This window comes from Podarcis melisellensis (genome assembly GCF_964234715.1).
Source record: "Podarcis melisellensis genome assembly, chromosome: 10".
In the NCBI taxonomy this organism is placed as follows: domain Eukaryota; kingdom Metazoa; phylum Chordata; class Lepidosauria; order Squamata; family Lacertidae; genus Podarcis; species Podarcis melisellensis.
In genome coordinates, this window is record NC_138542.1 from 44,114,456 (window position 1) to 44,138,991 (window position 24,536).

Here is a 24,536-nt window from a genome sequence, read left to right on the forward strand (position 1 = left end):
GGGAACTGTAGTTTGTTAAGGGTACTGTGGTTTGAAGCTCTGTGAGGGGTAAACTACAGTTCCCAGGATTATTTGCAGGAAGCCATGAGATTTTTAATGTATGGTATGTATGAAGGCTGAGTTTCTGCTTTAGGGGCAGTATGCTAATGAGGAAAGGCTTGGGGATTTTGGCCATGTACCTCTCCCCCCACCCAACTGACCTCAATCTGAATTGAGAAAGAGAACAACTTGGCTGTGTTTTAAGCTGGTAATGGGTGTAGCCAGGATTTTTGTAAGAGGGGCAGGACTTGGGGGGGGGGCAGAACTGACGTGACTGGTCAGTTAGTTAAGTATTCCTATTGTTTTACTTATTCGGAGGGGGGGCTGCCCCTCCGTCCCCACCTTGGCTACACATGTGTGCACATCACCTGAGCTATGAAGAGATTCTGGATGAATGGCGGAGAGCAGAGATAAGGGGAGATAATGGGGAAATGAAACAGGTTGTGAGGAGGGTTGAACATAATGAAGGAGGGAGCAGGGAACCACAGAGTTGGAGGGACCTTGTAGGTCATCTAGACTTCCTTCTTGAAGCAGGAAATCTAGAGCTGAAGTAACTGGTTACAGATCTCTCACTGAAAGCAGATCACTGCACATATTCTTGTTCCTGAGAAGTTAAGATCTTTCCAAAGCTTTCTGTATTCATCTGCTGTCTTTGCCATTCGGCCTCAGGCAACTTTTCATAGAAAAACAGTTTGGTACCTCCTGCCCTTGTTGAAATTACAGAGCAGCCACCGCCCCCAAGTGAAAATATCGGATGAAAAACAGTCCAGTAAGCCATCTTTCTAAAACGTTAAACTTATGCATTGGTGCCATTATAGACAGGATGATGTAAGTAAAGGCCAGAATTTAATTTGCTCGGTATAAGAAAATGATAGGTTCCAAATTATCCCAATAAATAATACACCCTTTTTGCTCACCGTGAAGCATTCCTCTCTAACTTAGACGTCATAGAGGCAATGAATTCCATTGTCATAAAGGAACACCATCTTGTACCCTGTATATCAGATCACCGAGTCCCACTCTGTTACCCACCTATCAAACAAAGTATGACAATGACACAATTCTTGTAAATCTGAAACATACGAGTATTTCACAGTCAGAGAAACAGAGAGATCATGACTGCTAAAGTGAGTAGGAATTCCAGGAGGCCTATATGCATATGGGGTTTCAGAGGACAGAGCACTTTCAGTGCTTCCTAATAGTTAAGCTTGCAATCCAAACTTCAGCTGGTGAACTATGGGGTTTGATGGGGCAGTGGGGCCACCGTCACAACAACTAGGGGTATTCATGGGCTGCTGCCATCGGGGATTCCACTGGTGGCACTTTTGTGGGTAGAGCAGGGAGCTCCATACTGGTAGAGTGATGCTGGTGTCACTCCACAGGCAGAGGTCAGCAGAGACCTGCAGTGCTGGGTGGAACAACACCTAGGTCCACCCAAATGACCTATTTGCCCCGCCACCCCAGTGTACAGGAGGGCTGGATTGTAGTGTAAAGAGTGGGCATTAACAAGAACATCTAAAAACAAATGACCCAACATTGTTGTGAAAATCATTAAATTCCCATCTCTCTTTCTTTCTTTCTTTCTTTCTTTTTTGTTGTTGAATGGGATCTAGTGCATCCTATATAATCCCACAAAGACTCACCAAGCTACAACAAAACGCAGAAGATCTCATTGTCATGCAGTGAAAGCGGCATCCTAAGCATGGCAAGTGTAGTTCATCCATCATGTTACACAGGCAGCTGCAGTCCTATTAAGCTACTACTAAATGTTAGGTGTGCCAGTTGCACCAGTATGACCTATGAAAACTGGAATGTCTTTAGTATTTTGTTTTCTATCCCAGCTTTAGGTCCAGCAGGATCCCCACAGCAGCTTGTATAGATTAAAGAAAAAATGCACTACAAGAACACTGTAACAGCTTCTACTGCCTCTAGCACATATGCCAATGCAGGAGTGTTTCTAGGTACTTAAAGGACTCAGGACACAAGGGCTATGATGCACATTTGCACATCCTGATTTTGAGGGTTTTGATTCCTCAAGAAAAAATAAATGGCCGGGTCTCATCAGCACTGTGCTTTGTAATGTACCCAGAACCCTGTAGGCAAAGTAATAAAGTGGAAAGGGGCCTGCTGCTAAAGTCCAGGGACCTAAGCCCTTGATTCGGTGATAGCAGTGCCCACCTTTTCCCCAAGACTGCAGGACTTTTTACGGTCCAAGGGCAGGGCAGGAGGAGGAAGACACAGCACTTGGTCCTCCTAGGAACTGCTGAGTGTCAGCAGTTGGATCTTCTGTTCCCTAGCTAGGCACCCTTCACTCTCTTTCCTCTTTAATACAGTTATAGCCAGGGTCCCATAGTCTCTTATTGAATATTAAGTAATAAATGGTAGGTAAAGGTAAAGGAGACCCCTGACCATTAAGTTCAGTCACGAACAACTCTGGGGTTGCAGTGCTCATCTCGCTTTACTGGCTGAGGGAGCCAGCATTTGTCCATAGACAGAGTCCAGGTCATGTGGCCAGCATGACTAAGCCGCTTCTGGCAAACCAAAGCAGTGCACAGAAACACCGTTTACCTTCCCGCCAGAGTGGTACCTATTTATCTACTTGCACTTTGATGTGCTTTCGAATTGCTAGGTTGGAAGGAGCAGGGTCCGAACAATGGGAGCTCACCCCGTCACGGGGATTCGAATCACTGACCTTCTGATCAGGAAGCCGTAGGCTCTGTGGTTAAGACCACAGTGCCTCCCACATCCCTTCAATAAATGGTAGTATTTACATAACATTTAGGATATTGCAGGGGAAAAGACAGGCTGCAGCAGTTCCCCTGAACTGTGCCAAACATGGAAATTCCAGGTTTTAGCTAAGCTTATTAAACTAGTTTCTAACAATACATTGTATCCTACACCCACCCTGCCCCTCTCCCTTCACTTAAAAGCTATGCAACAGCTTCATGCGGCACTTCTATGCTGCATTTAGAAAAGGTAGCTGTTCCATAGGCAGTACATAGGCGCAGCAATTGCTGGCCTACACCCTAAATCTTGAACTGCTGACAGAGCAGTTGATAGGGTTAGTTCAATAGAGTCTACTTCCTATAACATGTTTTCTATGACAACCAAAAAATAATGGCACGGTGTTAGTAAATAGGGAACAAACGCTGTCATTTAACTACCTAGAGTGAATGAATTGCAGCAAGTTAAACATAGCAATGTAAGAGTTGCCATAGTGAATCAGACTTGTGATCCATCTTAAGAAATGTCCTGGCTAACAAGAGGCATTCATTTTTCATTTTAAAAAATGAATGAAAACTCTTGAGCAGGTTGATACAGATAATCTTTCTAGAGTGCTAGATCTCATTCCAAGCTATAATATTAAGAATTGGCTTAATCCCTGCCCATATGAATTTCTGCTGTTTAAAAAAATTCAGCACTAGGTAGCATTCTGTGTTTTTGTGTGTGTGTGATCTGAATAAACTATACAGTTATGACGTTAAAAGGGGCATGAGACCAACCTCTGGCCACACACCAACCGCCCCACAGAGCTTATGATAATAATATTCTGTAGCTGGTAATAGTATTTGGTGGAATACCCTCCCAAGAGAGGTCAGATCAGCTCCCTCTTATCCACTGACAGGCTGAGACCTTCCTGTTCAGAGAGGCCTTTGAAAACTAAGGTATGGTGCTGATCACTGGGCTGCTGTCAGGGCAAACTGTATTTTAATTGCTGGTTATAAATGTGTTCTGATATATTTTAATTATTGTTTTTAACTGGTTTGTTTTTATAACTTTGTATTTTATAAAGTTTTTTTTAACTGCAAGCAACCTTCAATCCCAGCTTAGAAGAAAGGTGGTATATAAATACATTATTTTGATGGTGGTGGTGATGATGATGCAAACCCTACCATAATAATAATAATTTAATTAAGTAAATTAAAATCCAATCTACTTAGCCAGGGTTATGCTTTCTTCCCACCTAGACCACAGGAAAGGCTTCTCCAGTCCAGTGGTGACCAAAATATTTTTAATACAACTCCCATCATCTATGATAACTGCTGGCTGGAGCTGATGGGGGTTGTGGTCCAAAATATATGAAGGCCACAAATTGGGGGAGGCTGTCTTGGTGGGGAAATGGCAGAGGGAGAACTCCATTTGTGACCAAAAGGTCTAGTTTGAAGTCACCAAATGATTTTACCCAGCAGAAAGCAAGGCTTTTTTTTTACTTCTACCCCTGCAAAAACCTAGAGTGCCTGGAATATGAAGCCCCTGGACCAATTTATAACAATTTGACAGGTTTCTTTCCTATGGGCGCTTTTCTCATGTCTATAATTTTTAGACCAATTGCCCACAAAATATTGGGAAGAGTAAATGATTCCTTTTGCAGCCCACCAAAACTGTAAGAGCTACTATTGAGTAAAAACCCACAGCAATTATCCTTCTTAAATCTGGCAGGATTCATGCCCTCAGAATAAATTATTTTGCCTGCAAATTTCATCTAATGCCACACACAATTTTAAGTTATAGACAATTCCTTTTAAAAAAAAATCAAACTTTAAACTGAAGGGCTAGTATGCCTGCAAATTTCATCTACTTCAGTCAAAAGGGGGGGGTTACACAGCTGTTCACCATCATCACCATAATGAATGGGAGAAAATGAAGCAGACTTGGACAGATTCCAGCCTAAACAAGCAGCCTACAAAGCACCTTGGATCAAGGTGGGCTGTTTCCCAAGCACTGGATCAGAGTCTCAACTGAATCTTATGGTCAGTGCCCTATATAGATTATGAACACTGAGGAATCCTGAAGTTCATATTGAAACAGGGACATTTTCACAGATTTCTTGCTTTTTTTTTTTTAAAGGAATAGGGAAACATGCAGAAAGCATTTTTGTTTTCCTTTTTATGTTATGGGCTTAGGTCAGACGTGGCCAATTGTACTCAACAACTTCCTGTGGAACTATCTCAGGTTGGAGGTTATGCTTTAATAGTTTTGAAGTCGTCTGTTACATATGCCGCCGCCACCACCAAGTTTTCTGTCATATTTAATCTGACAGTTCAGGTGGTTTTTCTCTCTCCGTCATGATTCACTACACTGAATACGTACTTGTTTCATCCATATGTTCATTTCCAATAAACACATAATGATTTTTGCTTGGAGGTGTTTGGCAAAGCCACAGGAGGTTTAGCTTTGCTGATCTAGGAAAGGCTGCAAGAGTTAATTCAATTCAGTAAATCTCAATGTAAAGGTTCTCAGTCTGTGAATGAAACTCATTCCAAATAAGAAGTTGGTGTGGCATGTGCAGCTTTTTGTTTGAAAACATTTGCTATGAGCAAGGGGATGTGAGGAGCCCAGCTATTCAATGTCTTTGAGGGTAGGAGCTAAATTCATAGTTTCATAGTTCTGCATTTGGAGAAGAATTTTGTGAGAGACAATAATTTGTGTCTCACACTTCATACAAAGAGTTCAAGGATTTACATTTTATCTTCACTTTAGCTGCATGAGGTACATATCAGGGATGGGTCATAGAGTTTACTGTATGTTTTTTGGGGGGGTTAGCCCTTATTTGACTGTTGATGTATTTTATGTGACTTCTTTTTTCATTTTTATATCTTATGTAAACTAGAGATTTATTTTTGTACTAAGTGGTATACACATTTTATAAATGAAGAGGGCTGAAAGTATAAGATCCTGGCACCAACTGGAATCAGAATTGGATGGAGCACCTGAGTTATGGCATAATGTAGGAAACCGGCCTAAAGCAATGCAGGAGAGTCATTCTAGGAGCAGAGTTGATCTCATAGCCAGAGCCAAGCAGTCCATCAAAAATGTTGGCTGGGACAGGTATATAGAGGAGGACCAAGTAGGTAAATAGACAATGAAGCTGAGAAGTTGAAAACAAAGCTGCCAAGGAGCTGAAGGCTTGGTCAAGGAGGAACTAACATGTTGTTAAGAGATGGTGAATCACTCCTGGAACCTGAGAGGACAATAGTGGCCCTTCTTTTCCACTATATAGCTTTAAGTGACTCATCACAAACAACACCAGTACACAAACCAGGAGGCTCCAGTTACAAATCCAAAAAGATTTAACAGGAGGTTAGATGGAGTGAAAGTGAGATTCATGCCTGAATGGGGATCTGAAACCACGTCATCCATGATATGCAAATTTTAAAGGAGATTATGAAGTTCACAGGTTCAAATTCCCTCAAACAATTTTGTCAGGAATACTTTAGTTAGAGCTAGAAGTACAGCCTTAAGGAAAGAAGTTTGCCTAGAATGCCTTTCTGAAACTAGAATTGTAAATAATATTTAAATTCTGTAATACAGATCAGATTCCAACTGTTGTATTTCATACCACAGAGCCACCAGGAATAAGAAGAATTTATTATTTCTATGTTGCATTTAAAAAATGCCTTGAGTTCTACAATGAAGGCTTCATCAGAGCATTGAAAACTAAATCAAAATTCCAGCAAGGAAGGAAGGATTTAAGTTTAGGCTTAAGCTTTGAAGTTGTTCCCAAGAAACAAATTATTATTGGATGGGAACCAACAAAGCAATTATCTAGTTTGCTGCTCATGCTACTGAGGGCTGCTGCCTGCACCCAGAGGGATCTGACACAAAGGCCCTTACCTAACCAGGCTTGTATAAAGGAACAAAATATTACTTACCATTATTCTAAACACTTCAGTTTCCTGGCTATATGCCACTGTGCAGGGAAAGGGGAATCTCTGTGACTATGATGCTGACTGCTGCTGAGATTATATATCAAAAACACTTTATCAAAATGATTGGGTTGCTATGGAAGTAGGCAAACTTATCTGATAATTTCATATTAAAGTTTTGCTTTTGAATGATGCAAGATCAATTTATTCAGAAAGCCAAGAGCTAATCACTGCAGAAGGCTCACAACTCCTGTTTTGACAGTGAAATCAGAATTTCTGAGGTATATTTTTAAGGTTACCATATGTCTCTGCTTTCCCAAGATGCTTCCAATTTTCATAGTGTCCCCCATTCTTCTGAAGCCTCTAAAATGTCTCTTTTTCATCTAATTATTTAAAACATCTGAGGTTTTAAATTTCTTTGGCTTTTTCTTCTTCAGCTGGTTCAAGGCCCTTTTACATTAACAAAAGCTACCAAGGAAGAACCTGAAAACAAGGGGACATGAGGCCCTGCTCAAGAGAGTCCAACTGAGGGGACCCACGGGTGTCAAAGGCACATTTATATTTACACTTCTCATTGGCCATGCCCTCTTCAAGTAGCTCAGCACCTAATTTGCTTCTTTCTTCTCTTCTGTAAGCCAATTCAGAGATTTTGACAGACATTCCCCAGAAGCAGGTGTAAATTTGAGTCTTTTTTTATTTTCTCAGGAGCCAAACAGGAGTAACAATGATTCCTCTTGTACCATCCTATGTGGTGTATTTATTTCTTCAGCACCAACTGACACCCTCAACTGCCCTCCGGTGCTTCCTACTCAAAGTGAATTCTTTGATTGCCCCTGGCAACTCCCACAGCACAGACCTGGCTAGTAGTAGAATTTTAAATCTTAAGGGTGAATTTGGTTAACTAAATCAAAGAAATACTTTTGCTCCTCAGAACTCTGAGAAGTGGCATCCCTCAGGCTGTGAGGCTGGCAGCTGAAGAAGCATTGGGGAGACTGGGGGACTTATTTATACAACAGTACCTCCAATGGCTGACTCAGATAAGATCATATACAGTAGTTAGGTAGTTCAACTCTCAGCTGCTAAATCATCCCCAGCTTTTATATTCAGTTCTCTTGCTGTGTTGAGATTACATGGCTGCTGGTAGCTCAAAAGCCATTACCTTTTTTATATAAAATAACAAACATCTTGGCCTAATGAAACGGAGAGGTATATAGTTTAAAGTAGCTGTGGAAGGGATCTGACACTGACTTCTTGTGGTGAGGGGGTGCTAAGAACAACTTCATGAAGACAATATTCATTGGCCCTGAGGATGTGTTTACACCTAAATTTTCAAAACGGTAGCCATTTACTTCCACATTCATCCTTCTTTACAGTATGAAGAAGCCAAGGAGAAAATGGACATAGTTAAATTGTGAATAGCAGGTCCTGTTTTGAGGATGGGTTTACAAAACCTGGGAATTAAAGCTTTGAGTATAACACAGAAAAGGGACACAGGTGGCGCTGTGGGTTAAAGCCTCAGCGCCTAGGACTTGCCGATCGAAAGGTCGGCGGTTCAAATCCCTGCGGCGGGGTGCGCTCCCGCTGCTCGGTCCCAGCGCCTGCCAACCTAGCAGTTCGAAAGCACCTCCGGGTGCAAGTAGATAAATAGGGACCGCTTACCAGCGGGAAGGTAAACGGCGTTTCCGTGTGCAGCTCTGGCTCGCCAGATGCAGCTTTGTCACGCTGGCCACGTGACCCGGAAGTGTCTTCGGACAGCGCTGGCCCCTGGCCTCTTAAGTGAGATGGGCGCACAACCCCAGAGTCTGTCAAGACTGGCCCGTACGGGCAGGGGTACCTTTACCTTTACCTTTATAACACAGAAATGTTGCATACAGCTAGCATGCCCTGACTTGGCCATCCTAGGTTCACTGCAGAATGTTTCCCAAGGATAGGACAGAATCCCATCAAGAGCCAGAGGCCTTGTTTGCTCTAGGAACCAAGAGCCCCAGTGACAAGCACAATGCCATGTCATTTATCTGGTAACATACATTGGAGAAGGCACTTGCCCTCTTCAGTGAACTGACAATGAGGCAGGAACAGGTATTTCAAGAAAACAGCACGAACACTTATGTTATCTCTTTACAGGAGTTGGTAAAATATTTTTAATTCATTTATTGAGCTGAACTCACGATGGTTATTTGCAAGGCTGTAGCCAATGAATGGATGCCCTCATACAAATGAGGTACTACTACACCCTAGCCAGTGATGTTCCCCACCCCACCTCCACCCCCACCCCTGGGCTTTTAATGTATAGTTGGATAGGTTTGATTGAAATAATGAAATCTTGTTTTTAAGATATGAAAAAAGTGTGTGTGTTGTTTTTTAAGTGAACACCCAGCCGCCCACCCAAAAAGATGCATTCTCCAAATTTTGCTTACCTGACCCATCCAGCTTTCTCTTCCCAGACTGAAATTTAAGTATTCTGTTTTCTTCTTATTTGCATTCACAAAGCTGTACAGACACAAAGTCTAGTGTTCAGTCATTGGCAATGCCATGTCACTATTCAACAGATACCCATGAAACTAACTTCCATATTGCATTTCCTACTTGACATGCTGGCAACAAGAGAAAATAATATTTTTCCAGTAGCAAATTATTCCACATTGAGTACTGGGAAAATGTGATATACTAACAAAGGAGTGATACTTGTCTGGATTATCCTTGACAAATTAATAACTGTTACACAATAAATGTGTAGCAGAAACACAATCTGAAGAGGCCCGCAATTATAGCATCACAGAATTCTATGTGGCTGCACATTGACTTCAGATAAATACGAGTTTTCAGATAAAAGGGGGATCATCTTCTGTAAATAAGATCCTTCTCCTAAGTAATTAACTAAAACCATAACCAATTCCTGCAGTCCTTCTCCCTATGGCAACCTTCCAGTGCTGACTTGAGCTGGTAGGAGTTGTTGTGGAATATATATGGAAGGCAGCAGATTACAGAAAGCTGTTCAGTAGAATATTCTAACTATGTTGGACAGTTCCAGCTCCAATGAAACATTAAATATATTTGTTGCTTTCATCTGGCTGGAGGGATGTTGCATTCTCTTTGCTGCAAGAACCATTTCCTCTCTAGATAGCATGGATAATTATACCTGCTTCCACCCACAGTTTAACTAAAGTGGCATTTCTTAAACAGTTTATACAGAACAAAATTATTCAAAGGTACTTGGCATTCAGTAGTTCTCATTTTTCTTCAATACTAAGAATCTTGCAAAAGGCTATGGGGGGCAATTATTTTCAAAAGGCTATTTTGCGAACCTGGAAAACATAAGAGGGAGGATTTTTCTTCAGGCAACCTGATTCCCAATCAGTTGTTTGTCTGCAAGTAATGGAAATTTCACATTAAAATGTGGGTGATATCAGAGATGGCTCAAGACATTTGAGTGCCTGAAGCGGAAAAAATAAATTCCCCACCCCCATGGTGGTAATGGTAGTAAAAGAATAAACTAATTGACAATTTGTTGTCCTTAAATAGTACCCCAAAAGTTGCTGCCTGAGGTGGTTCTCCAAGTGGAGCTATGATAAAAACCAGAACAGGCCAAATCACATAAGGATTGTTGAAACAAAATGTGGCTCTAAACATCACAGCCAGTTATTAAACTGGCAATTGTCTAATTTAGAAAATAAGAAATGAGTTTCACTTTGATTTCTGCCAGCTAAAATCTAGATGGATGCGAAGTGGTTTGTTTCTATTTCGTTTTACCAGAGTCATTTTGCTAGAAAACCTGATCTCTAAGGTTGGGTAATACTTGTTCTGCATTGAAATGAAAGTGCCAGAATCCTACCCAACCCAAGACCCAGAAAGACATTTTAAATGGTATCCCAGAGCTATGGGAACAGAAATATACATCTCTCTTGACATTTAAAAAGCAATATAAAGCTCATGCACATATTCAGCCTCCTAACTCCCCCCACAATAAAATTAAGAGACTTAATTGAGCAGAGGGAAATCTTGTTTTAGAACTGGTGAAAGAATTTCACAACTAGTTTCTCATTTATATGTTGTTGTTTTTTTAAAAAAACTTTAACAATATTAAGTAGGAAACAAGTCTGTGTTAGGGATGAAAAATGTGTCATACAGATCTATTCCTAATTAACATCTGGTGTAAGTTTACATGGAGACAGAATGGAAGAATAGGGTTGTGTGAACACTGCCATTTTGTCTGAGTACAGTACTTGAGTGTTCCTGCTTCAGGTCCTGCATTAGAAGGGAGCATTCAAGAGTTTAGTCAGTTTGTATTCCTGAAGTCCCAACTTTTTTTACATATCTAAAATCAGTCTTGATAGATGTACTTCCCATGGCACAGATCTTCTATCTGCCTTTCCTCCCCTCAGTTAGTACCGCTGAAGGGACATGGAGTCTGATTTCTCTGCATCTTCACTCAAGACAATCTTCGACATGGACACATCACATGCTTGTTTCTGCCCATGCCCTACATGGAGGGGGGATATGCACCACGTTATGTGTGAACAGGAGAACAAGTGGCTTGTAAAACAGTGATTGAATTGTCCCCCAAACCTCAGGCTTTTATATACATTATTTACACAATGAGTCCCATCTGATTGGCTGATTCTGCTTCCCTCCTGGAGCCTGACTGGTCTTTTCCTGCAGGCCAATCAGTTGTTGCATTCTAGGATCCTACCTGCCTATTGTTCTAGGATCCAAGCTTAGTACATAACAAAGTGTCAGTGTCCTTTTGGTCAGGGAAGCTGCTTATGTGACTTTTCTGAACATAAAACACAGCAAAGAACAAAAGAAAGCCAGTTCACACTCCAGTTTATATATTACAAAGTAAACACTTTTTTCTTACATGGAGATTAATCTCTGTGATGGAAAAGCTAGCATGAAGCAAATCATCAGAGCCCCCTGGCTAAAGTATAAAGACAGGAGCAGCGTGGCTATTGCCTGGGCTGAATCTGTTACGGGACTAAATAAAGGACTTCGTCCTCTAGGGTCTGCCAGCCTTTCACCAGGACTAAATTCACTCTTTTAATAAAAAGATAATGTTATCTCATGGGAAACAGACTCCCTCCTGCCTCTTCCTTTGCTCTTAAGGAGCCAGCTAGCTCCCAGTCTCCCTCTGCAAGACAGTTACATCGTAATGAGGCGGGCTGGTTTCTCAAGGATAATGAATGCAAAAACAAGCAGTGATGGAAATGCCAAGCCAGGGTCCATCACTCATTCCTGAGCTCTGGAATCCATTAGGAAGTGCACCAGGGAAATGGAGACCCAAGCAGCATGTGAATAGGGCCAGGGTTGCAGGCTGGGAATGATTAGGAATGCAGGACAATCAAAGGTAACGTTTATTTCACTCTCAAAAAGCACACCCTTTGTCTCCCAGTAAGGAGAATCAAAATGCCCCCCTTCTCTCCCCAGAGTCTTTGTGCTTCTGATCTGTGGCATTAATAGAGTTCAAGCATGGGGACAGTCAGTTCATTACCAAGGTTGATTCATGCATTTTGGAGACATTTTGTGTCTAATATTTTTTCCTCCCCAAAGAGCTTTATGTTTGGCAGCTCTTACTTTTTTTTCACACATTTCACCTCCTTCCTTTCTAACAGAGGAAAAGGGGAGGGGGAGAAGAACCATCTATGCAATTTTCTTCAGTCATTCTTTAATGCAAATAACTCAATTCATACTTAGACATGGTTATTACACAGCCCCATTCAGCCGGGCAGAATTGGCTTCCCAAAGCTACTTTCGCCGTTTTGCTTCTATAAATGATTGTTCATTTCCCTTTTAAATGATTTGTACGCTGTTGCTGTATTCCTCTACTTGTTCATTTAGGAAACAAATGTCTCTACGCCAGAGAGGGTATCTTGTGGGTTCAAATCTCTGCAAAGGTTAATTCAAAGAGCTTCATCCCTTGCATCAGTGAAAGCATCTATGAACGCAGGAAGCCCTCATCCCATTTAATCAAAGGACTAGAAATGGGCAAATTGTTCTTGAGTACACACTCCTGATTCCAGGCAGATCTCTCCACAGATTAACCTACACAATAATGTTGGTGCAGTGCTGGGGTGTTAAATTTAGATGAGGGAAGCCTAGGTTCAGATTTATGAGAAGGCATGATGCCCACTGGATGCCTGACCCGAGCCAAGAAGCAGAAAGAGATACAGAAATAATATTTTGCATAAAGCCAATTCCTGGGTTGCACCCCATGATTGCATGACCAAGAAATAGAACTGAGGCAAAGTTATGAAGATCAAGAGATAGGAGGGCATCAGGGTAGCGAAGGGGCTGAAAACAAGGCCTATGTGGAAATAGTGAAAGACCTGCCTATGTTTAGCCTGAAGAAGGTAAAATTTAGAGAAGACACAATAGCCATCTTCAAATATCTGAATTGCTCTCATGCCAAAGATGAAGCATCAGGATTGCTCTCAGTTGCTCCATAGAGCAGGATGAGTCCCAATGGAGAGTGGTAGGAAAGCAGATTTCATCTAAGCATTAGGAGAAACTTTCTAATGGTAAGAGCTATTCGGTGGAGGAGCAGGCTGCCCCAAGAGATGATGGGTTTTCCTTGGCTTGAGGTACTTCAAGCAGAGGCTCAGTTGCCATGTGTCAGGAGTGTTGTAGTTGCATTTTGCACTGAAGATCCTGCACTGAGCAGGTGGCTGGACAACATGTCCTTCAAGGTCCCTTCCAACTCTATGATTCTTTGTGTATAGGTGCTGACTTGGTCTTCAAAGGTTCCCACTGAGTCCAGGAGACAAGTACAGCAAAGAGGGATGAAATCTGCTTTCCAGCCCCAACCTTTCCCACCACCACCAGATTTGGGGATCACCACAGGCAGTGGGCTGTTTCCCTCCACATAATAAAGGTTCTTTTGAGGCTGCTATACTTTCCTATGGGAACAGATTGGAAACATCTGCATTGGAAACAAAATTATTCCCTCACCCTTGTCACGTGGTGCAGACTTCAATGATAGGGATTTCATAGGTGTTGAGGTACAATATACACATTGTTGAGCATTGACTCATTGCAGCTTTGTGTTCCTGAAAAATACAGGGCCTCTGTGAACACCCACCCGCTCACACCTATCATGACAGACATTTTGCTAGCAGTAAATCCAGATCACTGTGCCACAGGCAAAGAAGAATGAACCTGGAATCTACAGGGCGGATGGCTTCAGGTGATTTAAATAAGTAAGCCAAGCTGTATCCTTCTGTGGAAGAAAAATATTGCCATGCTTAGGAGCAGTAGTTACACAATCAACACAGAGCTAATTCCTCTCATGTCATATCAGTGGTGTAACTAATACTTCCTTCGCACCTATTGCCAGCACAGTAAGACAAACAGCACACACAGTATTCAAACACATAATCAGATAGCACAGATGGCGTAAACGATCCTCCTCAGTCATGGTATATAGAATTTGGTAGAAACATTTCCCCAAACCACAGTTATTTAAAAGCTCAAGCTATCCAAATATACTTTGTGTCCCTTGTGAAGCCTCATATAAATGAAAACTCATATAAAATGTACTCTTGGTTTAATTCTCTCAAGGCCATTCAAATAAATGAAAATATATGCCTCTTTAAAAATCCACATATGGATGCATATTCGTCAGAATCATGTTTCAAAGGTTATTTGGGTTTTTTTAAAAAAAACTGTTGGGTTTGAAGAATCATGGATCAAATTCCAGCTCATTTTAAAATAAAATATAATAAAAAACTTGAAAACAGCAATGCCAGCTTCCTGGGTAGCCTAGGGCATCATGACCTCTCAACCTAATTTCTCTCAAGATTACCATGGATGCACCATGATGCAACCAAATCAAATTCAGCAGGGACTTCTGTGTGTAAACTTCTGTGTGTGATTCATTGTAATTACAGATCAGATTTATTCCTTAAAATGGCCTTTCACATTTGTGTATGTATGTACAGTATGTATGTATGTATCTGTTTTCAGTGATGCAGCTGCAGGGGCTAGGATTGAGGTCCAGGGCTTCACAGCATGTTTTAGAGTTGGCATTAAGGGAGAGCAGGGCTTTCATGTTTTTAACAGCTGCAGAAAATCAAAGGCTAAGCCTCTTCTAGTACTGTATATGGAAATGCTATTACTGTTATGGGGAAAGCTTCACCTGTTGACATTCTGTCTTTCAGATATCTTGTTAATTGTGTGTGGCCCTTGATTTATTGTAGAGCCCTTCATTATTACCTGCGAAAGATGTTTACTTATGGCAAAAAGTTTATGTGGATATGTGTCTTCTGTGAGTGGGTTGTGTTTTAATTGTTGTTAGCCATTCTAGTGCCTTAGGGTGAAGGCCAGGTGGTTGTTGTTGTTAATTCAGATATAGAAAACCTTTGGTGTGCCAGATGTTTCTGAACTACAAGTCGCATCAGCTCCTGCAAGCATGGCCAACAGCCAAGGATGATAGCAGTTATAATTCAGCAAAATCTAGAGGGGCAAAGGTTCTCCACACCTGCACTAAGCCATTATTATTATTATTATTATTTCTGTGCACAAGGGTCAGTCTGCAGTATGAAAAGAAAGGTTCCCAAGAGCCAGGCATGTGTGCTCGAGATTTGGCCTATTCATGTGTCAGATATCTATCCACTGGTCACAATTAAAAGCAAATAAAGCTGGTATCCACCAAAACGGGATGTAGAAATCAGCAGAAGCAACTTAGGTTTTGTTTGCAAGTAACACCAAGCTATGGTTTATTAAATGGAGCCACAGTAAAACAGGAACTGCCCTGTTCCAGTAATGCAGGTATCAGACCTGACTTGCCTAAGGAGCTGTGCTCTCAACCATCTACTTTCGTACTCCAGCCCAACTGATACACAGAGCTGCGATTGCAGAGACAGCGGCACATGCTGACATAGCTAGTGTAGCATCCTGTACAAGGCAAATGGGACAAATCCATCATGCTGCAGTAGCTACACTCCCATTATAACAACTTATTATACTACAGGGATGGCCAGCCTTTCAAGACAGGAGCCTCTGTACTTTCACCGTTGTGTAGGAGAGAGAATCTCAGCAGGTGCAGCTTTGTCATTTCACAGCACAACAGAAGTCTGAAAAGGTACACCTGCTACGATTCTCTCCACCTGACATCTGAAAGGTACAGGAGTTTTTATGTTGCAAAGGCTGTACAACCTGCTATGCTACTGTAGATACATGCGCTTACACTGACAAGGCTGCCTCCACAGGGATATATAAACAAGTCCTCTCCAATCCTGCCCTTGTCCCAATCCTGGCCAAATGTCTTCACACCCTTCTCTGCAACATGATAGCAACACATGCCATCACTACACTGCTTCATTGTCATCACCACCATCCCTCAAAATACAAGGCACCTAATATTTTCTAAGTGCTCTGCATATATTTAAATACAAGTTAGTCCCTGCCTACAAATTCACAATCTAATAGACACAAAGCAAAGGGGAAAAGGAAAGGGGAAGGGAAACAATGGTGTCAACTCTTCATTCCTTTAGTTTTTCATTTGGCATGTCCATATGTGAATTTCTTAGTAGGGTTGCCATATTTCAAAAAGTCAAAGTCCAAGCACAAAAGTTGTTGAACTTACTTTCTTTCTCTCTCTCTCGCTCTCTCTCTCTCTCTCTCTCTCTTGCAAAATCACAAAAAGAAGTTTTTGAGCAATTTTTTAAGGGGGGAAATTGCCAAAATCTATACTTCCAGAACACTCCAGCGTTTTTTGACCAGACACTGCTTCTGACGACCAAATCCCAGCTATCTCTAGGAAATTCTGGACGTATTGCAGCCATAAGGAAGTGCCTACTTGCATGGAAAGCATTGCAATTGTCATTTCTTGCTGGATCTTATGTTACATATGATTTTAGTGCAGGAGGGGGTTCATTATTTCCTTTTGCTTGTATCCCCTTTTCCCATAAGGTGGGTGATGAATGGGGCCCAACTGGTCTCCCTACTATATTATCTTTCCGGGAGGCATGGAGGTGAGCGTTCCAGTGGCCCTGGGTGTCTTGGTTAGTGACAGGGCCTGGAGCATGCATCCTTTAAATTTTGCAGTCTGCAGTGTTCTGAGGTATGCGTAAATGATATTGTGTAAATATTAGAGTAATCAAGGTACACAGATATGGGATAGTACTTTATTGGCCTGAATATAAGCCTCACCTTTTTCCAAATTCCGGCCATGAAAAGTTAAAGGGCGGCTTAAATTTGCAACCTTACAAAAATTGGCTTTTACAATATCACTGCCGAAACAGATGTACAGTAAAATGGGTGTGAGTGCCTATGGAATTTTAAGGGAGCGGCTTATATTCGGGTGTGGCTTATATTTGGGCCAATACGGTATGTATCTGCTAGATGTGTAGGTAAGTATATTAGGTGAAGTAGGATTAGTGTTCATTTGGAAAGAGGAGAAACAGTACTTGGAAAGTTGGAAGTGAACGGTGATTGGATGTGGGAGAGGGTGTTTGGTTTATTATGGCAGGGTTAGTGAGATAGAGTGGGGTCAGCATTGTTGCTAGTCATGGTTTGGGCATAAATGGTGAGGGAGGATTTAACTTAGGTATATTTGGAAGGGTAGACTAGATAGGAGTCTTTATATGAACCAAGGTAAAATCCAAGAAAGTGTACAACTGAAACCTTATGCTTCTGTGCGCTGAATTACCATCAAAGCTTTTATTACTTCTGTTATCAATTAAACTATTGCAGCATACGCAAAGGTGGGGTCATTCAGATACTTGGTATCTGTGATGGCAGCGAAAATAAAGAGAGTTGAGAATACCTAGCAGAAACCCAGCTCAGGGCTTAGTGAGAGACAGGAGGTGGTGCAGGGAAATTGAGGTAGGTCAGATGCTTGGGCCAGAGAACCACATAGCTGAGGAGAAGTGGTGCAACGCAGTCCTTGAGCATCAGGAAGTTTGGGCAGAATGTTCTTTCTTGCGGAGAGGGGCAAAGCAAAGACCCTCCAGCTCCTTCTCTGACTGAAGGATGCCAGGTTAGCCTCACCCTTGCTGTTATGTTTGTGCAGCCTCCTGATGACCCTAGCACACCTGGCTGGTGACAGAAAGTACCATGTGCCTTCCTTCGGCTCTTTAGTCCCAGGTAACATCCAGCAACTATAGCTGCTGATAATGCAGGAGCACAGCATCCCAGCCAGTGTGCTGCAACACCAGCACAACGGTACAAAGTGTGATGTCACACCAACACCATGCATATCAACTTGTTTGGCAGAGCTTTGTCTCATAGGTCTCAACTACAGAACCATGAATAAAAGCATTCATTTCCTTTGTACAAGCCAAACAATCTCATGTGTGAAAAAATAAATGTCATGGCACTGGGAAGAAACATAAAATGCAATTGAAACCGGCTTGGAAATTATTTTGTTCAGCTTTTGTGATGATGCAGAGAAAAGATTGCAACTGATGCCCCAAAGAGGCCAAACTCTGGTCAGCTACCTCAGAACAAAAAGGCAATTTAATAGCTCCCAGTTATTATATATTTGCAGTCTGATACATACTTCCTTCACCATATCCAAATTGCTGCTAAGTAAAGGTAGAGTATAGAAAATAGTACTGCAAACAACCCATTTTCACAGAGCAATAAAAGTGCGTTTTAATATTTATTTTGCAGGCTTCACTGTAATTTGCGCTAGAATACTTTTTATCCTGTAATGAGATATAATTTCAGTGGCCTGGCAGCCTTTTCTTTAGAGAACTATCCCTCAAGTGAACTCCTTAATTGGTTTTAGTCTACAATCCTATCCCCTAAGAGTAAGTTTCCACTGAACGTAGTGGAACTTACTTCTGAGTAAACATGCCTGGGACAGCATTGTAAATTCTTTCTACCACCTCATTGTTGTCTCCCACTGTAGGACCCACTGAAGTGAGTGGGGCTTATTGTAACGAGTGCTTTGGTGACGGCAACGCAGATAAATCTTGTAACAGTATACTTAGAGAATAGAGATTTGGTCCCAGCTGATCCAGACTATGAGGCACACTCCCTATTAATTCACCCAGATATGCACATGCACATATCTACACACACACCCCTTCACATATTTTTATGCATGCAGGTTGTTTTGGTCAGCCAATAGTACAGCCTCTGCTACAAGCAGTGCTGTTCCTATTATTTAACATTTATCCAGTTCCAGCAATGTTCCAGGCACCATAAACCACCACCACTCAAATGTTAATGATTCACAAGTTCTCTGTAAAGCATCATACCAAGCCAACTTGGGGTAAATCCAAGTTAATTGAATATTGTTATTTTACCTCTTGATTCAGCTATTCAAGCATAATTTGGTTTGACTTTTTATGACTCACACGTTGCCTTAAAAGAAGAATCAGAAAATGGCCAAACTCAAAGCCTGTGCCATGTCATCTTGGCTGCAGGACGTGCCGACTCCTCTTTATGGAGTCAGTTTTGGACCTTTACATTTCAGCTGCCTTCACTGAAATGAAGTAGTCCCCAAGTCCACATTTAAGTACAGTTGACTTTAATTTTGTTCTCAGTGTTAAGAAATCTGCCAGATAGTTTGGTTGAAGGATTACCCAGCTTTGAACTTTGCTTCATAGCAAAAAACAACAACACAAAAAACCCCCGATTTTGGAGGACCACCAATAAAATAAAGCAGCAGAAGAAGAAAGTGAAGAAATGTAGAAGTTCCAGGGCATGGCAAGAGGAGTTTAGGCTGATAGGCAGAATCAAGGTGGAGTCTGATTCAGAGGACAGCAGGTGCCACCTCTACAGTGGCCCCACAAGGTCATGGTAGACTCTGCTCCAAGTGCTTGAACTAGCACTGTCGTACCTACACATGAGCAATTAATACTGAGGCCTAATATGAATAGTAGAATGCTTGATATCTGGTGGGCGGGGCTTGTGGGTAATGCTCCGGAATCAGCCCCCCTTTCAATGTGTGTTCAGTTAAGAATGTCAGTTAAGAGGGACCAACTGCCTCTTCTTGCCTCTTGCCCCAGACTTGCCTCATGTTTTTGTATTTAGTTTCTCTCATTATGTTATTTTTTACAGTTTTCTCTCAGTTTATTATTAAAGCTTGTTTACATTTCTGTGAGTCACTTATTTTTCTCAAAGAAAAAGAAACTCTGCTGAAGAATGGTGGAATATTCTAAACTTGGGTGAGTGAGGGGGTATTCCCAGTTTGCCAGGAGGATTGGTTTTGTTAATCACCCCCCCACCTCCACAACATAATTAACAGAAGTATTGGCTGGGCGCCTAGATTCAAAACACGGGGCCTCCAGTGGGAAAGAGTTAAAAACACTCTCAGAGTTAACTGGCAGCATAGCATGTAATAAAACATACCCTTCTGCACATCTGGTCTCCTTACAGCTCTTGCCCCTTTCTCTCTACCCCTCTGGCAATGAACAGACCACACACTTTTAAGTAAGTTTAAAATATTTACTTACTAAATCCAAATATCTGGTTAATGCGCTAATCCAAGCAGCAGCAAGGAGATCACAGGGTGCAAAATGCAGCACATAGTTTCAAACATGCAGTCTGAACTTGGATCCTGTTCAGACACAACCGGCCTAGTGGATTACATGGCAAGAAGAGAGAGAGTGTGAGGAACAGGAAGAGAAGAAGATTCATTTTCTCCCTCACAAAGAAGAGAGGATGTGCCCTAGCTGAGTCTAGGAACAGAGTTCTATGGTCTTAACCCTTTCATGCATTAACTAGCACTTATGCATAGTTATGTTTGACTGCAGTTTCCCAGTTTTTTTTAATGCCTAAGCTAGCTCTTGGGCCAGAGAAAGGTGGGATGTAAATAATAATAATAATTTTTTATTTATACCCCGCCCTCCCCAGCCAAGGCCGGGCTCAGAGCGGCTTACAAGCAATAATAAAAACAAGATGAATGATTACAACTTAAAAACAAAAATAAAATACAACATTAAAATAATGGAACATTAAAATATTAAAATGTAGCCTCATCGCAGGAGGAGAAGGAAAAGAAAGGGGGGGAAAAGAGAGGGAGGGAATCAAATGTAAACTAAATAAGTAAATAGATTGTACGATAGGCAGTAACTTAATCCATGCATGTTCAAAGAAGAACTTGCATAATGTGCAGCATCAAGTCCACAATGAACCGCTACTCAGAATTATAGCATCTGCCTTGCTTGAGGAAGACCCCAGGTTGAACCACCAATATTTCCAGGGGCTACAATACTGGGCTTGTATGGTCTGACTCAGTATAAGGTAACAAAGATACCAAGTCACAGGGACCCAATTAAAACTCATATTGATATAAACATATTCAAAAGATACAAGCTGCAGCCACTGTGTATTCAACAATCCAATTCCCCAAACAATACAGCACATGCAAACAATAAAACAATTCTCCCAACAATACAGAACAAGATCTCCAGGACTGAGCTTCTCTTTGTACTTCTTCAGACACCAACTGGAGAATATGCATGGAAGGCAGCTATTAAATCTTTACTGTCTCAATTTTTCTTTGTAGATTTTTCTTCCTTGGACAGAAGTATAATTGCTATAAATCCTAAAATGATATTATTGAATATCACCTTTTGAACAATATTAGACTGCACAATATGAGGCCACAGTCGATAATAGGATTAAAATACCTCTTGAAATTCTCTTACATATTCCTGCGTCTAAGCACAGCCAAGAAGGATGGAACGTCAAGCACTGGAATATACAAAATTATCAATATGAAAATTTTTGTTTTCTAAGAGGACATACTATCTTATTTTAAAAAAATATTCTGAATTCAAATCCAAACCTGTGGTACAGGAATAAGGAGCTTTCCATTCATAGAAGAAGGATGAATATACTGAGTAAAGTTTGACTGAGGTCTTACATAGGAACAGAGTTGAAACAGCTGTGATTCTAACATGTGGCTCCTCCGCACCAATGAATTACTGGCTCTAATGCGTAATAATAATAATCCTTTTTTTTTTTCAGAATCACCATGGCTGAACCCTTATTGCTGGTTTAATAACTGTAAGTTGTTGGCCAAGGAATCCAAAACAGCCTTTTCATGCCAACATAAATATGCCATCTTTTGGAAGACTTTTGTTCTATTGTCTCTTAACACCACTCTTTCAAAGGCAGCTATACTGTACTGGGATTAGTAATATTTGGAAGATATCTAAACTGGTATGTAGTGCTCTATGTTATATCATTGAACACTTGTTTAAGCTTGAGTAATCGAATTAAAGTTTCAAAAGATCAGTCCTCATATTCAAGGCATTGTATCCTGGCATTGGTACCTATGCTGCCTGGAAGTGCCTTAAATAAAAATAAGTTATGTCCTTTAGGAATACTACTCTGCCTCTTTACTTCCTCCATAATTTTAAATGGATATGTCATCCTACAGGCAGAGCAGAGGGTGAGGGATGCAGTCACTGTCATAATTATGGAATGGGGCAAGCAGCTTCTGCTTTATAGTGGTGACTAGATGCAAGTAAGGAGAAGGCTCATTCCAACCATATCTTTGTTTTGAAGAAAAGGGCTGGTTCAGTTTTTCTCATCCCTTTGTGACAAACTTCACCTGAGTTCTACCCAAAATAAGAGCTTTCTCTTACTTATGTGTACTCAGATGTTTCAAGTGTATACCTAACATTTTGAAAGAAACAAATACAAATACACTTGCAAATATGCATTTCACACAGGTACGACTCTCTCTCGAGTGACAAACCTGGCTCTGCTTCTGCACTGTGTGCAAAATGGGCTCCAGTCCCTTCTGCTTTCTGCTCAAGCTTCCTCTGGCTGCATCCACCCTTGAGTATGCCCATGCTGGGCCAAGCATTATTCCAAATATGTAACCAGTGTGGCCTGGGGTGCCACAATAGTACCATCTCCCGCCACCCAGGAAACACCCCAAAAGGGGGTGCTGTCTCCTGGATGACAGCACAGGCCCTCAAAAACTCCTCTCCTAAAGCAGATTTTTGCCTGAGAGGTTCCACAAGCTGTGATTTCAAGCAAGCCAATTTGTGTTCATTCTCCATGCAACATCCACCAGTTCTTCTGAATTGCTTTAGAGCCGTGGAGAAAAGGAAATGCTCAAGAAATAATTATATGCTAAGAACTCCTTGCCCAAGTGCTTTCTACTTTTTTCACTGCCCCCTCTCCACTTTCTCTCCTCCTCCCCCTTCTCCTTCTCCTTCTTAGTTTCCTTTTCATCTTCCTCTTTTATGTATTATTAGCTTTGGAATGATCTTTACTGAGGAAAACTTGAATCTGAAGGAAGGGTCTAATTGCACTACCTCTGAGGACTAATTAAGCCATCTGTGACTGACAGCCTTTCGAGCTTCCTTGTTTTGTGGTAGATAGAGCTGCAATGCCAGCTGTCCTAACTCCCCCCGCCCCCTTTCTGCAAAGCAAGACAGGAAAAGGAAGGGCACAATTAATAGTTTGTCATTTTTGTTAGCACATTTCTTTAAGAAAATATCATCAATTGGCCTCCCTAGCTGAGACAGTTTGACATCTGTCGTCTTTTCATCTTTTCCAAATGGGCTGCAACAGGAGGTGCTGCCCGAGTTTGACACTCGGAGACCCTCTTCAGCCATGTAAAATATGGCCAAATTATTTCCTTGAAACAAAGAGCAGAATGTACTGTGTTGAACATTGTTGCCCTGCATAAATTAAAATTAACGTCTTTTTCCAGGTTGGATACTCCTCCTCTCTCATAGGCCAGAATGCACATCATTCAGCAGACGACATTCTCCATCCAATATATCATCTGGACTGGATAACAACTTGGAAGAGCATCCTGTGAAGGCTAAAATGCAGTTGAGGCATGGCCAGGTCCTCTAGATAAGACCATACGGGCAGCAGTGGAGTGTTTTAAGGCAAGGAAGGTTTCCAAATTAAGCTCAGTGAGAACTGTGGAAACAGCTCCTCTGTGTGCAGTATTTAAAATGGAAGATTATTATAGCCCAAAGCAGACAAGGACCCTGTTTTCCTGCATACCTGCACAATGAACAATCTCCCGTGCTCCTTTCTGCCTTTCTTTGTACAGTCCTGCTGCAGCTCTTGCCTTCCTCTTTCCTTTATCCCTTGTAATTTGCACAGAGGGTTGCTTCTGTGGCCAATTTATTTGTAAAGTTTCCTTCTGCAAGGGGAAAACACCGGTGGTTAAAAAATAGGAATGAAAATTATAGAACTGCTTTCCAGAATGACTTTTTCCTTTTTTTTTTTATTTGCAGGATTTGTTTTAAACGGATTCAAGCTGATAGGAGGGGGTGGCATTTCTTCACCTCCAAACCCTGCCTTTGACCCAACTGAGCAGGGGTGCAATTTAGGTGGGCCAGGGGCAGCCTCCCTCCCCTGCATTTCAGGCCACCTGTGATTATGCCTCAAGAGCATCTGTAAAGCCAGCCAACTCAGGCTGTTCCCAGGCATGTCTTCAAATAGGAATGGATGCAAATCTTTCAGGTGCAAGGCGAACGCTGCTTTCCTTCCCTATCTAGTGAATGATACATCATGCGCGCGCGCACACAGATCCCCACTCCCCGCATATAAGAGGTGAGCAGCCTATTAGTTGTCATTTTCTGAGCACCTTTTCTGCTCAGACATCAGCTGGGTACCTTTTACCGGTACATGTTTTTCTGCATACCATTCTATGGTTGAGAAACAACTCTGAGAAGGAAGCACTGTGGCTTCCTCAGGGGTGGTGGAAGGGGGTGTGGTGGGGGTGGGTCACCCCGGGTGTCACCACTGAGGGGGGTGACAAATTACCTGGCAGCATGCACTGCGGGGCCTGCAGCATGCCCAAGCCACATGTCTCTCCTGCCCCAAACGGTCTGCCCACCGCCTCCCCCTCAGCTGTAGGGTGGCTGAGTGGGAGGAGGCAGGCAGACTCCTTGGAGGCCCTGCGGAGCATCCTGC

The 24,536-nt window shown here is 41.8% G+C and overlaps 1 protein-coding gene and 1 long non-coding RNA gene across 11 annotated transcripts in view; one reads left to right on the plus strand and one right to left on the minus strand.

Moving 5' to 3' along the window:
- GRIN2B (glutamate ionotropic receptor NMDA type subunit 2B) overlaps positions 1–20,346 on the minus strand; it is a 284,672-nt gene extending 264,326 nt beyond the window's left edge. For 3 of the 10 annotated variants that reach the window (XM_081928543.1, XM_081928544.1, XM_081928535.1), the window contains exons 1-5: positions 20,090–20,346; positions 11,027–11,166; positions 9,104–9,176; positions 6,693–6,776; positions 957–1,071 (exon numbers count right to left, since the gene is read on the minus strand). The gene's annotated coding sequence lies outside the window, so the exon portion shown is untranslated. The other 7 variants (XM_081928541.1, XM_081928545.1, XM_081928546.1 and 4 more) reach the window with 7 other exon arrangements.
- Positions 19,602–23,824, plus strand: LOC309379453. The gene is made up of 2 exons (XR_014172501.1): positions 19,602–19,801; positions 23,314–23,824. It is a non-coding gene; the product is annotated as an uncharacterized lncRNA (long non-coding RNA).
- Positions 23,825–24,536: the final 712 nt, after the last annotated feature.